We start from the raw sequence: 16,364 nt of genomic DNA, 5'->3' as shown, positions 1-16,364 counted from the left end.
TATATATTGGTACTTGTCTGTAAAAAATACCCTGCAATAATGTAAAATATCACTGTTTATTGTTATATTGGTGAATAAAAAAATGAAAATAATTAGATTAAATAATAATAATAAAAAAATAATATATATATATATATATATATATATATATATATATATATATATATATATATATATATATATATATAACTAAAACTATAGCTTAAACAATAAAACACTTTAATTTAAATAAAATGAATTATATATTAAAGAAATTCATTTTTCAGGATTGTTTTAGTTTTTATTTTAGTTTTATTAATATTTGAATTCACTTTTATTTTATATTTAAAATTTTCCTGTTAATTTTAGTTACATTTTAGAAATTTCATTATGTACTTTTGTCATTTTATTAGTTTTTTAGTGTTTTTAAATATTGCTATTTAGATGTAATTTGTTTTTATTTCAGGTTTAGTTTTATTTATTTCTAGTTACTAATTTTATTGCTTCATCTTACACTTATTTCAGTTTATTGCCAAGGCAACATTTACGTTTAGTTAAATTTTTTATTTTAATTGAATTTAAATATATTTTTTTCTCAACATTATTTAAATTAACCAATAGTTAATAGTTTTAGTTAACGATAATAACCCTTAGTTTCCAAAGCACCATTTGTCATTTTCATTTAATTTAATGTGAAATAAAAAACTATAGACATATTTAAAAAAAAAAAAAAAAAAAAAAAGACAAAAACACAACAAAATTACTAAAATTAAAATGAAAACAGAAAATATCAAATGAGAAACATTCAAAATATTAATAAGAACTAGTATCTCAGTGATGCTAAAATAACACTGAGCAGTATTTTATAAATATGAGCAGTATTAAATAAATAATAAACACTCATTAGTATCATCATCATCATCATCATCATCATCATCTTCATCTTCGCACAGATCCGCGCCGCTGTTCAACATGACCAACTGCTGTTTCCCAAAGTAGAAGCTCATGCATTTTTTAATTTTAGAAATATTACATCTCAGAAAGTCCGTTTGATTTATGAGAGAATATTTTATGCACATACATTTTTCAGGCGAATGTGCCCTGAATTCAGACTCAGATCTGAGAGGTGTCTCTGTTAGTTCTGATTAGCTGATACTGTAGATACAGAATATATGTCTTGATATTTTTCAGCCTTTGGCTATATTTGATATATCTCACGTTTTTTCCAATCAGAGGAACTGCCTTTTTGACCAGATGGCTGTTGTAGCCAATTATATGCAGAAAGTAAAGGTCGTTTCTCATATTGATTTTCATTAAAACAATACAACGGAGATTATTGAATCTAATCATTTTCATTTTTTTATTCACCAATATAACAATAAACAGCAATATTTTACATTATTGCAGGGTATTTTTTACAGACAAGCACCAATATATATATATATATACACATACACGCATATACACATGCACACACATTCATACACATATATATATGTGTGTGTGTGTATATATATATATATATATTATGTATATATAAAACTGGTCAAAAAGTTAATAAATAAGAAGGATTACGTTTTTTAAGTTTTTGAAAGATGTCTCTTCTGCTCACCAAGGCTGCATTTATTTGATCAAACATAAATTAAAAACACCACAATATTGTGAAATATTATTCTAATGTAAATCATCTGTTTTCTGTGTGAATATATAGTAAAGTGTAATTTATTCCTGTGATCAAAGCTGAATTTTCAGCATCGTTACTCCAGTCTTCAGTGTCACATGATCCTTCACAAATCACTCTAATATGCTGATATTGTGTAACGCATCTTGCAGAATCTGATTGTTTTGCCAGTGTTTGTGAGCTCTAGCCTGAACACATGATCAGTAAACAGCAGCATCAGTCTTTATATTTTAAGAGGATTCACACATATTCAGTTAATGCTGTAAACAGGCTGTGCTTCTTTCTCTCACAACACAGATCTCTGCTGGAAAATAGCATTCCTCGGATACCTTAACCCGCTCTGTAATGCGGTCTGCGTGACTCTCCTGTGCTCGCCCTGCAGACGCCGTGGAGGTCATGTGAACCAGAGACCGAGAGCGCCGGCTGACCAGAGTTTCTCATTCGTGTTTATCAATAGATCACCTCGAGAAATATCACCATACTCTCACTCCTGCCCTTCTGAACCCGTGTGACGTTCGTTTGTGGAGCAGAGTTTTCCCGTTTCTGCTAATGAAATGAAAAGCACCATAAAAGCGACTTAATTCATCCTATAGCATCACATGACTTCAGAAGACTTGGAGTATAATGCACGAGTCACATGGACAATGTTACGGTGCCTTTTGTTTTTTATGAGCTTAACAGTATCGATTAATATCCATTTTTGATGGTTTTATTTTTTCCTAAACTCCGTTTTTATTTTTTATTCAAATTCTTCGTTTTACGTTTAAATGTATCCGGATTCCTTTTCAATGGTTGCATTACATTTTAATAATCAAGAGTTATGTCTAATCAATTGAATTGATAAAACTTTAACAGTTTAGTACTATTTTAACAATTATAGTGTCCTATAAAATGTTTTATTTATTTTTAGAAAATCTTTTTTTATGATTCCATACAAATTTATTATCAAAAAGGTGAATGCAAACTTTAACAGTAAACCCCCAAAAAATCATTTTACTGTTTTAAAAATATTTAATTTGTTAAAGTCCTCCTGTAGTCAATCATTTTATCCCTTAAAACTCAACTTTGATCACCAAAATGACATATTTAAACGTTTTTTCTTTTTAAAAATAAATTATTCATGCCTTAAAATAGCTTGAATGTAACTTTACACCCTTTGCATGGTTTGTCCTAAAGCATATTAAAAACACCACATAGTTGTAACAATATTAAACACTTGATTTTCACCATGGGAGGACTTTAAAATTAAAACATGGGTAAACAATTGTAATACTGTTTGATATTCCTTAAAAACTACTTTTTAATTAACTATTATTATTGCTATTAGTACTTTGAGAAGTACATTCTGTTTTACAATTATTATACATTTCTGTCATAATTTCTTCAAGTTAAACTGAACTTTTATTTTGGCGGGTTGTAGAGAACACCTTGGATTCGGTCCATGTTTTCCGTACGACGTTTGTTTTATCGCTAGCAGGTGTGCATGGTTCTGCTGTGCTTATTGCATGATTGTGGTTCTGCCGAATCCGCACAAACTCTCAGTTATGAAGTGCCCTCTGAGACTCCTTCATCTCATTACCCAGAATCCCTCAGCTGTAGAGACAGACCTGTGATCTGCAGACACTGAATGTGGAGCAGTGCATTAACACACGCCTCACTGCATCACTGTACTGAATTAGCCTAGTTCACATGTCACTACATCTACTGCACCAATCAGTCCGAGTCAATAAATCATGTTTTCAGCAACGTTTTTTTTTTTTTTTTTTTTTTAAAGCGATAGTTCACCCAGAAATTATTAATCTATCATTAACTTGCCCTCATGCCGTTCCAAACCTGTATGATTTTTTTTTTTTTTTTTTTTTTTTTCTGTGAAAACACAAAAGAAGATTTTTTTTTTTTTGCATTCAATGAAACTCAATGGGGTCCAATGTTGTTTGGTTCACAAAACATGTGTTTGGGTGAACTGTCCATTTAAGCATGGTCATTAGACAATACGAGTTACATAAGAAGGCTATTGCAATCTATTTCACATACTTTAAATCCACTATTAAATGGATGTTTTGTTGAGTTGATTTCGGCTTTTTTTCAATCGACTTCTTTCTAAAACTCTCTTGCACTTATTTTAATGCACACTTGTGTGTGTTTAGCTGTATTTTAGCTGTTAACATGTCTCCGGACGTAAGCTGAATCTGACCAAACCTGCCTTTGGTGATGTTCTCAAATATATAAATAATTCATAAATAAAATAAATTATGTTTTAGATTGATTCAGATCAGGTTTATTTTAAGTCCTCGCATTTTACATCTGAGAACCGCGGTACGTTGACGTCATCAGATGCTAGTTTACTTTCTTCTTTAAGTGTTATTGAAGTATTTGGATTTACCACCAATACTTTTCTCACACAAACGTCTTTTCACTAGTAATCGTCTGGCGCAGATGCAAGAAAAGCAGAGAATGTGATCTGTTTGTTATTTAGAGTTGAGCAGCTATTAGAAATACACTAGTTGTCACGCAAAAATGCTAACTATGCCAACAGTGGTTCGCTTTCATGAGTTATTATGAGTTGCATATACAGTTATGAGCACCAAAGAATTTTAAAGGACGTTTCTTGTATGTCACTTTTCACAGCACACATTGTTTCAAAGCAGCTTTACAGAAAATCATGATGTTTATAATATCTTAATATCTTCATGCCTTATAGTCGCATTTAGCAGATTAGAGCTGGGCGATAATATAATCACATTTTGCAACAATAAAAACAATCAAGTAGTTGAGATTTGCTATTGTAACATTGCTGGGAGCGATTCCACGTAAACAAACACAACAAAAGGCAGAAACAAACGCACATGTAACACACATCAAGGACAGCATCAAACAAAAAACATGAGGTTTAAATACACAAGATAACAAGGGCTGAAACAAGGAACAGGTGAGAGCGATTAGTAGCGATGATAAATGAGGGTAAATGATGCGTCTGAAATCGCATACTTCCGTACTATATAGTAGGCGAAAAACAGTATGTCTGAATTCACAGTACTTATAGAAAAGTACCCGGATGATCTACTACTTTCGGTGAGATTCTGAAGTGTGCATATGATGGACACTTTACTATCCCATAAGGCCACGGGAGAGGATTTCTGAATGACAGTGAAGCATGTATAATATATATCCAACTTGAACTGTACGAAACGCCTAATACAGTTTACATTTTTGCATTGATATAAACAATAACGCAGCCAAGATTTGCTACAGTATATAGGCTACAAGAAAGAAAATCTGGTGTGCATCTGGAGGAAAAACAGATTTGAATTCACTTCAAAAGCTCAGTCCAAGTCATTAGTTAGGTTTTTTTTTGTGATTAGCTGAATGTAAAACCAATGGAGGTTTATGGTGTGTCGTCATGTAGATAAATGTGTGTAAATGTAAGCATTTAAAGACCCCTTGTTGTGAAAATCCAGCGTTTAATGTTGTTTATGTGTCTGTGTGTTTTTAATATGCTTAAAGACAAAGCATGTGTAAGTTCATAAGTCGACACCATTGCTGAGTATTTCCTCCTTAAAACTGCAGTGAACCAAAGACAGTCTCAAAAACACGCTTTGAAATCGCTGGTGTTTCTGACGTCACAAACTACCTTGTAACCAATCAGATCAACGTGTGATCGTCAACCAGTGGATCTCTGAGCTGAGTGAGTGAGTGGAGGCGGGGCTCATTTGCATATTCATAGAACCGTGCATACTAAATGAGGCAAGAGTTACATTCAAGCTATTTAAAGGCGTTAAGAAAGAAAAAATCAAGGAAAAACATTTAAATATGTAATTTTAGTGATCAAAGATGAGTTTTAAGGGATAAATTGATTGACTACAGGGGGACTTTAAGCATTTCTGTAGCTGCAAGTGCAGAGCAACACTAAAGTCATGGTTTTGATTCCCAGGGAATGCATAAACTGATGAAATGTGTAACTTCAATCACTTTGGGTGGAAGCGTCTGACAAATGCATTGCCTAAATGCAAACGCGTGTTACTTTGATGAAAATGTCAGATTGGTGGAACGCAGATCTGTCCTGTTGATTTATTGGTGTTCTGTCACATGGCCGTAGGTCTTCCCTTGTGTGTGTGTGTGTGTGTGTGTGTGTGTGTGTGTGTGTGAGTGAGATCCTGCCCCAGGCCTTCAGTAGTAACAGTCCAAGCGTTCTCCTCCAGAGCGCAGAGACAGCCGCAGTGATCTCGGGTCGTGCAGGATTGGTGTGTTGCTGGTTTACTGTGTGTGACCGAACGCTCCAGCCGATCAGGAACTTTCCCCCGCTGAGAACAAGAGGAAAACACGAGGGTGAGATCTGAATTTAAATCAGTGTTTTAGAGCTCAGCGGTGATGGTTTTGATGGAGGTGAAGCTGTTGAACTGGCTTGTTATGGGATGCTTATAAAGTAATTAATGAGAGCACTTACAGTTAAACACTTGACGGGATTGCGCTGATGTAGTTTTTAGTTCTTTTCCATTTGAAATGACCAATGTTTTTCAAGTGCAGATTAAAGTTGACATATACTGGAGAATTGTGGCTATTGCATCGATTTTCCTTTTAACTGCAGGATGGGTTTTGGCAGGATTCAGAATTTAGTTAAAAAAAAATCTTTTATCTGCATTTCCCCCATTTTACAACAGTACACGTTGCTTTTTGTGAAGAACAGACCCAATTTCTGTTTTAATAATATAGTCTTCTCCTCCATTACAGCTCTCAAATCTCATTCAAGCCCTGTTTGTTCAAATAAGCTGCATGAAGATGTGTGTGATATGTTGGAGATCAGTGATATTAAATGTTGGTGGTTGTTTTAGAGCTTCGGTGGAAGGAATAATTATCAGTCAACAAATTAAATGTGAATTCAATGATTTTATCAGACTCAAAATATATCATTTGTACTACTTTTATGTGACTGTGTGTAGCATGAAAACCCTTGTATCCTCTTGTTAGCTTTTGTTTGGCTTCTTGTTTTGTGTTTGTCAGTGTAAAGCCCTATTCTGACGGGACTAGTTTAGCATGGAGAGGAGGGGTACAGTAATAATTACCAGAGCTTCTCTGTGATTTTAGTCCTCTCTGAATGTGCATCTCAGTAATCATCATGGATAATGTCAGGAAAGATTACGGCGACTTTTACCTTCAGTAAAAAGGTCTAGAAAAATAACCTCAGGTAATACTAATCCCGTGCGAATAGACCCGCTGTAAATATGTACGTAAATATTCCATAATTTCCTGTTTAAAAGTAGTTTTCCGCTGTTTTTCGAGTATTTTAGACGCTTGATAACGCATTCAGTCGCGCTCTAGACGCTGGAACGAGTCTGTGGCAAAACTCAAGTGTTTCACACACACCTTTCAGATCAGAAAGAAGATCGAGAGCACTCGTTAGAGGCACGAAACATCTTTTAGCGTTAGGTAAGAGCCTATTACCAACACAATCTGATACATCGTTCTACCGGACATAACTGTTTTATATATATAAATGAAGAGTTCAGATGCAAAATCCTCTAAGTGCCATCTGAAATTTTCTTCTAGAATGATCATTTTTATCAAGCTCGAATATTTAAGTTCGATAATTTCACTTAAATGGCAATGCAAATTACCTATTAATTGTCATTTAAGTGAAATTACTGAACTTAAATATACAAGCTTTATAAAAATGATCATTCTAGAAGAAAATTTCAGATGGCACTTAGAGGATTTTGCATCTGAACTCTTCAAATATAGGTTATATGTGTTTGCGCACGTGATATCAGGAAGCAGCGTAACACACACATGACGACAGGAGTGACGGCGGTGTGTAAATCGAGTTACTCTCCCACTTCTGCTAGTTTTACTGAGATCTCTTATCCCGTGCGAATTGGCCATTAATATTACAGACGTCCTGTGGTAAAATTACACTCCACCTACCCTTGTAAAGTTAATCCCGTCCGAATAGGGCTTAAGAAAGAGAGTCGTATTGTTTTTTTGAGAGTTTTGATTGGTTAACCTCCATATTATATTGGCATCGTTTGTATAAACGTGTCCAGTGATGCTCATTTTAGTGGAAATATACGTTTCTAAGTTGAAGTTCACATGAAAATAATCAGATTTTGCTGAAGATGATGGGGGGGACAAAAGTCATACTGTAAATGATCAGAATCTTTGCGGTGTTGAAACTCTCTTTATCTTCCTCAGTAAGTCTCTCTGTCACACACAGTGTTTCTTTTGTGTGTTCCCCCTCCAAACCTCTGAGCATGTGATCGCTGATGCTCACGGGCTGCTGTCGTCTTCGCTGTTAGTCAAGGGATCAGTTTCTTGGTATATTTGTGAGTGTGTCGGTGATTTAAAGCAACAGTTCATCCAAAAAATGATCATGTCGTTCCAGAGACTTTCTTTCTTCATAATAGATGTTTAGCAGAATGGCAATGACAACATGGCGGATGTTGTACGTCTGAATTTCATTCGTTCTACACCAGAGTAAATTGAGAATCACGATTCTGAGAACATGACTCTCTCACGATTATAAACAGAATAACATGTAATTTACTACAGGGTTCTGACAAAATGATAATTGCTTAATCTGAATAAATGATCAAATCAAATGAGCGAATGATTCAATGACTCACTCAAAGTCTTCACTTGTTTCATTACTGGATCAGTGTTTTGAACGAATCTCTTGAATGAGTGATTCAATGACAAATACACTTTTTAAATCACTTGAAAATTTTGAAAGTTTTCTCGCTAGTAAATGTCACAAATAATTACAAAGAGACAAGCAAGTTAAACATTGGGCCCTATTTTAACGATCTGAAACGCAAGTATCAAACGCGAAACTCAAGTAACTTTGTGGGCGGATCTCGGTTATACCGGCGGGATAAATGACTCTTGTGCCCGACGCAAATCTAAAATGTGTTGGTCTGAAGTAGCTTCATTACTCATAGGTGTGGTTTGGGCGTAACGTGAAATAAACCAATCAGAGTGTCATCTCACATTCCCTTTAAGAGCAGGCGCACTTGTTCCATGGCGGATTGCTATTATAACGGCGGATTTGCCAGGCGCGGTTCACAGCCGAGGAGACCGACGTTCTCGTCAGGGCCGTAAAACACAGAGAAGTGACATTGGGGATAGAGAAACACACCCAAATTAGCTTCGGTTAAACAGGCGTATAATAATTTGGTGTGTGTAAGCTAGATTTATGCCTATTTTTTCACATCTTCATGGACACAACAATGATTTCCCTCGTGTGGTAATATTTTTCCTTGTAATAATGTATGATTTGCAAAAATGAAAACGGCTGCTTCTGTGTAGATGAGAGAAGCAAAGTGTATGTGCGTTGTGCACACGCTACATTGATTATAGCCAAGCATGCGCCCTTAAAATAGCATCTGAATAACGCGCCACTGACTTTGGACTAGGCTTCTCCTGGTCTGTGGCGGAATTGTTTTCTGAAACTGCAAAATAGCACCAGGGAACGTTTGCGCCGGAACACGCCTCCTTTTTTCGCTGAACCGCCCCCCTGGAGCGCAAGTTCATTCCCTAATTTACCGGCGTGCGTCTGTGGAGGGAAAAGTCTGCTGTGCATCGGGTGCAAAATAGGAATGATACATGTGTCGGTGTACAAAGTCAATTGCGCTGGGTGCAAGATAGGGCCCATAGAGTTAAACATGAATATTTGAAGTAGAAAGACTGAAATAGTATTTTATTGTAAAACATACTCAACCTCAAAATATAATTTTTATAGTGTACTGTAATGATACTTTCATGGCGATTTTTGTTGCTCATCCTCATTCACTTTCAATGTATGAAAAGAGCAACCTTGAAAATTCTGCAGTTTCTGCCTTTATATTTTCGGCTGTACTGTGCCTTTAATCTTCGGTCCTGATAGTCACTTGGTCTATGCGAGTACATCCGCTAAAGATCTGCTAGTGTGGTTTATTTCATCACTGTTTCTTGTCTACTTCTCTTTAACAGTGTTTCACGCTTAATATTATTCACTTGTAAATGGTGCAATTATTGATGTTGGGAAATCGAGGTCATGTTTTCCCACAGGCCTTTTCCTCTCAATCCCTGTTAGACTCTCTGACTCTGTTGGGTTTCTCAACTCTTGTTTTTAAAAAAATTTTTTTTTTATGTCGGTTCTAGATCATATTCTGTAAAGCGTTTACTGTTGCCGCAGCTTTTTAGTGTAACATTCCACACATTTAATGCCTGTAATGTGATTTATTTCAGAAGGAAATCATGTACAGGATGGGAAGTGATAAGGGATGATTCAGCCTCTATTATGACATCATCACTTCCTCTGATCCAATCAGAGAGCAGTATTCCTGGCACCACATGACTATCCCGTCTCTGTCCATTCTTTGTTGAACAAAGGATTAGAAGTTTGGAAACATGTGCTTGCTTAAATATTACACTTCAGCAAGACTAATGTAGAGACCAGGATATCACAGAGACTTAGCAACACCCTAGCAACTGCATAGCGACACAAAATGTCTTTTGCATGGTCAAACAGAGCTCTAGTTTAATCAATCGTCTCGTGCAATGTCCCCGTACGCTGCGTCTAATTGTCTAAATGTCACAGTTTGTCTGATCAAATGTCATGCATTAGACTTGCTTTAACCCTGTAAGGCCTGATGCATGCAATGCAGTCAAATCAAATATGCAAATGACTATCATATTTTAGCTTTTATTGGCTCATACAGTATGATATAGTGAGAATATGGAGGAAAAAAACAGCTCAGCTTTATTCACAGGCCCAAACTGAGCAAACATATGCAAGATGCTGATATTTATATGGACAAAAAGGTAAGATGAAATTCTGATGCTTGTAATGTAAATCAATGAGATCTTTATAACATGCATGTAAATATCAGTCGTCACTATATCTGCGATGATATTTAAATGCTTAGTTTTATGATCAAATCTCTGTAGTTTTAAAACACATGATGCTATGAAATATGAAGATTGAGAGATGAACAAATAAACCTTCCTCGAAAGCCTGATTGATACTCACGATTTTTCTTAAAAAATGACATATGGGTAAGCAAGTAAATCTCAGTGTTCATCTTGAAGTGCTACTACTAACAAAATAAAAGTGAATCTTGAGTTTACTTTATAAAATCACTTTACGAGCTGAACGTGGACGTTTGTGCAATTATACTAAAAGCCTTTTACTTGCTAATAAGTCTAAACGATCAGTCCGACGACAGAAGGACTGAAGGAGAGCGTGTGCAACAGGCTTTAATCATGTTGATCATTTAGAGGCTTTAGTCAATAGACATTATAGGCTTTATCGGGTTATTTTCCTGCACATCTGCCTAAACAACACATGTAATCAGTTAATGAACGAGAGACATTGTATCCTGAACAATACTAATGAAAGACGCCCCAATCTCGTTACGTTTGACTGGAACTGATCTGTGTAAAGTGCATGTTCTGTTTAAAGGTCAAAGGTCTCTCCTGCTCTTCAGTTAATCTGCTTTGACCCCTCATTCAGATGAAGCTCATTTTCCCATTAACCAGGTGTCTTTGACATAAAGCATTGATCTGTTGTGTTTTTAACATTGTTAAACTTTTCTTTTCATAGATAAATCCTTTTAAAAACAGCGCAGATGTACCCGCGAACGTGTTCGGTGTGAGTGACCCCTAGACTGATGTGAGTTTGACCCAGTGGAAGACGGGGAAACACTAGGGAAGGTCCAATGATGATAAAGATAACGATAAAGATATAGCTCTAAAAATCATTCTCAATATTAAATTGTCACACTCCTTTTTAAGAATACTTGTGAAAATTCACTATCCAAATGTTGTAATTAAATAATGCTTTGGAAAATAGACCTTAATTTGTTCTTGTTTTAAAGACACTAAAGTGAAAGCAAAAAATTAAACTATGAAAAAGTTATGGAAGTTTCCGTTTCCATTAAAAATATAAAGCAATTAAAAATACTATTTGGCCAGTTGAAAAAAGATTGAGAAAAACTTCTATTTTATACTATTTCGATTTATTTATTCAAAAGCAAGGCAAGGATAGGCTACAAAACTATTTTTTAGCAATACATCCGTATCTCATATTTTCCTAATGTCTTGTACCGTTTAACATGGTATCAAGTGGATGAATATGCATATGCAAATGATATGCAGATGAGGATATGCATAGTAAAACTAGGCGTTGTAAGCTCATATATGGTTATTTCGGGGTTAGACGCATGTGCACACAATCTATAAAGGGAATTCAGCACGGGTTCTGGCGTATGCACGGTTTTATAAGTCTCAATATTTTTGGCGCACGCCATTTTTGACTTTCGGGCGGATCCCTGGATCTTACTTGTTTATTCTATGTACATTTATTGTGACGTTTACACAAGTAGTTCTTATGTTCATTAAAATCACTTGTTTGGAAGTTTTTTTTGGACCTTTGGTAAATGTAGAAGTTGTTTTGGGGATCTGTCAACCGCAGAGCTCATGGGAGCTTGTTCAAAACCGGCTCAGACCGGCTCAGGGGGTCTCTGACCCGGTTTGGTCCCCGTGTAACATCGACCTCTGAGGGCGTTTCACAGCGCAGGTAACCTTTCCACAGCTTAGCACTGATACAGATGTCGCACAGAGGGTGTGTGTGTGTTTTATAGGCTTCAGGAGGACAAGTCTTGTTGAATATACGTCAGTCTGGTTCCACTGTGCATGTGTGTTTAATCTAATGAACTCATGTTCATTGTGTTCGTTGGGAATGAGAGAGCCTGAAGAGCACAGTGTGCCCGAGGTCACACCTAAATCACATTAGATTGACTCTTTTGTTCAAACTTTAGTCAATATGTGATTGTTCAGTCTTTTACCATCAGTGATGCATTCATTGATTAAACCTGTCAAGCCTGACGTATGAAATAAGAGTCCGAAATTTTTTTTTTTTTTTTTAATGGAACAGTTTATTGAACCTTTTGACAAAATACAAATAAAAATGTTTGCATGTGTTCTTGTTTAGAATCATATTTGAGCTTTTATGGCTCATATTCAGCGAGAGCTCATACTTGAAGAGGTATACTACATACTACAAACCGAGCTAAAATATGCAAATGTGGTGCAGAGGCTGATATTTATATGGCCAAACAGATGAAATTCTGATGCTTGGGGTGTAAATCAACCGTATGTAACAGATTACTTGCTTAAAATGCATGTAAAGATCAATATCTGCCAATAATATGATATTTAACGTTTAGTTTTATGATCAAAGCTCTGTAGTTTTAAAACATATAATGCAATGCAATACAATGATGATCGAGAGATGAGCAAATAAACCTCAAAAGCCTCATGATCATATTTGATACTTGATTTTTCTAAAAAATGGTGTATGAATAATCAAGTAGACCTCAGTTGCTATGGTGCGATTTCCCCTCCATGCAAACGTCCATGACCTTTCACTGAAATCAATATCAGATTCTGTCTTGTGTTGTAAATCCCTGAACAACAGACTTCAGTTTGTCCGTCAGCACTGCTTACCGTACGCACATAGGATTGAGTTTGACCTCAGACTGTGTTCCTGACATCACCGCATGTAAAAGTGGCTCGAGAGATCAGCTTGTGAATATTTACACTAATGTTACACTGTTTCCCGATGTTTTTTGAGGGTACATCCATATCGGAAAGAGCTGCACGATTCTGAATAAATTGAGAGATCTGATTCTGATCAGACAACTACACAGAATAACATGCAATTTACTGACAAGATATCAATTGCTGCCTGCAGTCTATTTAAAAAAGGCTGCATTAAAGGGATACTTCAGGATTTAGCATTACGCTTTGTATCAGTAGAAAACGTGTAGTATTTTCGAATTACCGTGCTTTCCTCCCTCATATCTCCCCTGAGAGGAGAGATTTATGTATTTTTTGTAGGGCTGTAGTCAACCAAAGAAATGCTTAGTCGACCAAACTCCTGTCCTGCACAATGATTAGTCGACTAAAAAAAAAAAAAAAAGACGCGATGTTTTGCATTTTGATTGAACATTTATTAAACAATTGTCATAGAGCACATAGAGCTTGTAAAACAAATGCTCTTTTTTGTTTTTTTATTGACACCTGGGATCCCCCGCGAAACGGTTCTCATTCGCGCTTGAATAAGGCCGGCGACACACTGGCTGCGTGGCGTGAGCGTCTCAGCTGCATGGCGTGTCTGTTTTTATCTCGGCTCCCATGTTAACAGGTTGGAGTTTGCACACTGCCTGCGTGAGACACGCGTCTCAGGCGCGGCTCGAGCCACGCGGAAAACGCATGCATGCTAGAAATAGAACCGACACCTAAGTGTTCCAGCAACGGGAGTGTTCTCTGGCTAGAGCTTTTTCTTTAGGCCTATTTAAATTTCGTTTTTCTTTATTTAAATTTTGTTTTTCTTTATTTAAATTTCTTTTTTTCTGTATTTAAATTTAGTTTTTTTCTTTATTTAAATTTCGTTTTTCTTTATTTAAATTTTGTTTTTCTTTATTTAGATTACATTTTTTTCTGTATTTAAATTTCGTTTTTTTCTTTATTTAAATTTCGTTTTTCTTTATTTAAATTTCGTTTTTCTTTATTTAAATCTACCCTTTACTGTGTCAGTAATTTGTTAATCAGAAAAATATTAGATTACCTTAAAAGTATTGCTTAAGTTAACAGACTGTGTGCGTTTTATATCACTAGTGCAGTGTCTGTTCTCGGAGAATATAAGCCCTGCTCGCGTGAGGTGGTTTACTATTAATTCTGAACGTGTCGCGTCTCGCGTGTCTGTCTATATTGCACCAAATGCGACACTGCACTCCCTTGTGAAGTCGACTGGATGAACGGTTCTCGAAATAATCAAAATGCAAACGGACAGACAGACACATAGAGATTACTATATTCCTTACTGAGCGCGAAGCAGCAGTGCAGCCTACGAGTGTTCTACGTGGTGCGCTAAACTGTGGCGCTGTTACAAAATAGCCTAAATTAAAGCATTTAAAGTTGGGGATAAAACATAGGCTAATTATATTTAGAATACAGTAATGTATAACTGCTTATAATATAAAGGAATAAATATCAAGGAGTAAATCAATGAAAATTTCTTTATTGGTGAAAAAAAAAAAAAAAATAATTATGCGACTGGTCGACCAATGAGAATGTCAGTCGACCAAGACGGCATCGACCGATTAGTCGACTAAACGACTAAAGTTGACAGCCCTAATTTTTTGTCTGGAAAAAATCCTCCGATGATGCAAAAATCGTCTTTTTGCGTCATCGGAGGATTTTTTGGCCTGAGGCTAAAGACTACAGCCAGTAGTAGGCGCTGTCCCGCATGTGCTCAGCCCGCCCATAGAGGGTGGGATCTCACTCACAGAATGTACACAGTGTCAGCCGTCTTTCTTTGGATGCTAAGCTAGCAGGCTCTTGTTCTGTGGAGAAAGCTGAGTAGTAGGGGTTACCATCCTCTTTTTCCCGGACATGTCCGGCCGTCGAGATCGTCCAAAATGTCCGGGATTCGGCTTTTGCTTTCTGCGGTCGCCATTCATTTTTTACATGCACACCTTTTGTTTCAGTCTAACTGAATTCATTCCGATTGGTGAATCTGAATGTAGTGTTTACATGAACGCTAAACAAGTGATTGGTTGATGTGCGTTTTAACATTGCTAAGAAAATTCCCGCTCCTCCGTGAGAGATACGAGACCGGTGCGTCTCAGTAATCACACCACCGGCCTCGCGCCGTTCTCCCGCGCCCCTCAGCCTCGTCCTGCTCGCCACAGTAAACATGAGGAATGGCGACTGTAGAACGCAAAAGCCGAATCCCGGACATTTTGGGCGATCTCGAAATCCCGGGCAGACTTGTCACGGAGACTCACTCGTAGCCTAGCCTTGTTGTTTAACTGCGCGCTCTTACCGGTAGGCGTGGCTTGGGAGTGGCCTCCTAGGGCAGCGAAGCAAGTGCATTCTGGGAGTTGTTGTCTTTCATCCACATGAGCCAAAAATACATTTTCTGGCTTTTCTCAGTCTAGAAAGCTCCAAATTCAAAAATAATTTCACATTTCTACTACATAAATGACCCAATTTAAATACACATTCATCTTTCCAGAGGTAAAGTATCCCTTTAATTGAAATTAATTATTTAAAAAAACAGTTTGGGTGAATGATTCAATGACTCACTCATAAAGACTTCACTAGCTTCATTACTGGATGATTCAGTGTTTCTGAACGAATCTCTTAATAGTCTTTGGTAGTGATCAAAATAGAGTTACTTGACTCTTCAAATTAAGATTGTATCGATTACATCGTTACACCAGTAGGTGGCGACAAGTGAATGATTCAATGACAAACACATTTTTAGTCACTTGTCGCCACCTACTGGTGTAACGACGTAATCGATACAATCTTTATTTGAAGAGTCAAGTTACTCTATTTTGATCACTGCCAAAGACTACCATCAGTGTTTATATGTGAACTATAATCTTTTATCACAGTACTTCTGTTGAATGTTTAACACAGAAATTATGATACTTTCATGACAACTGCTCTCTCTGGATCAGAACGCAGATTTGATTGTCTATTTTTGCTTCCATTACTTATCATCTTGTAGTGGAGGGAAAACATACCAAACACACTTTCATATTTTTTATGCACTGAACATCTTATGTTCTCTGAGATCTTATGTTCTAGAAAGTATATGCACTGGATTTTTAGTGAATCAGGACAAGAAATGGCATGTTTTATTTACACTGTAAAA

At 36.3% G+C, this 16,364-nt stretch overlaps 1 protein-coding gene across 3 annotated transcripts in view; it reads left to right on the top strand.

Moving 5' to 3' along the window:
- The window catches only part of rab27b (RAB27B, member RAS oncogene family), a 48,531-nt gene that overhangs the window by 15,291 nt on the left and 16,876 nt on the right, over window positions 1-16,364 (top strand). Inside the window, exon 2 of one of the 3 annotated variants that reach the window (XM_079847550.1) lies at window positions 5,860-5,986. The exons of the other annotated variants lie outside the window; for them this stretch is intronic. The gene's annotated coding sequence lies outside the window, so the exon portion shown is untranslated. The remainder of the gene's footprint in view (window positions 1-5,859; window positions 5,987-16,364) is intronic. 3 annotated transcript variants of the gene reach the window in all.

This window comes from Squalius cephalus (genome assembly GCF_949319135.1).
Source record: "Squalius cephalus genome assembly, chromosome: 17".
Taxonomy (NCBI): Eukaryota; Metazoa; Chordata; class Actinopteri; order Cypriniformes; family Leuciscidae; genus Squalius; species Squalius cephalus.
The sequence above is the reverse complement of the archived record's forward strand: the minus strand, read 5'-3'. Positions and strand labels throughout refer to the sequence as shown.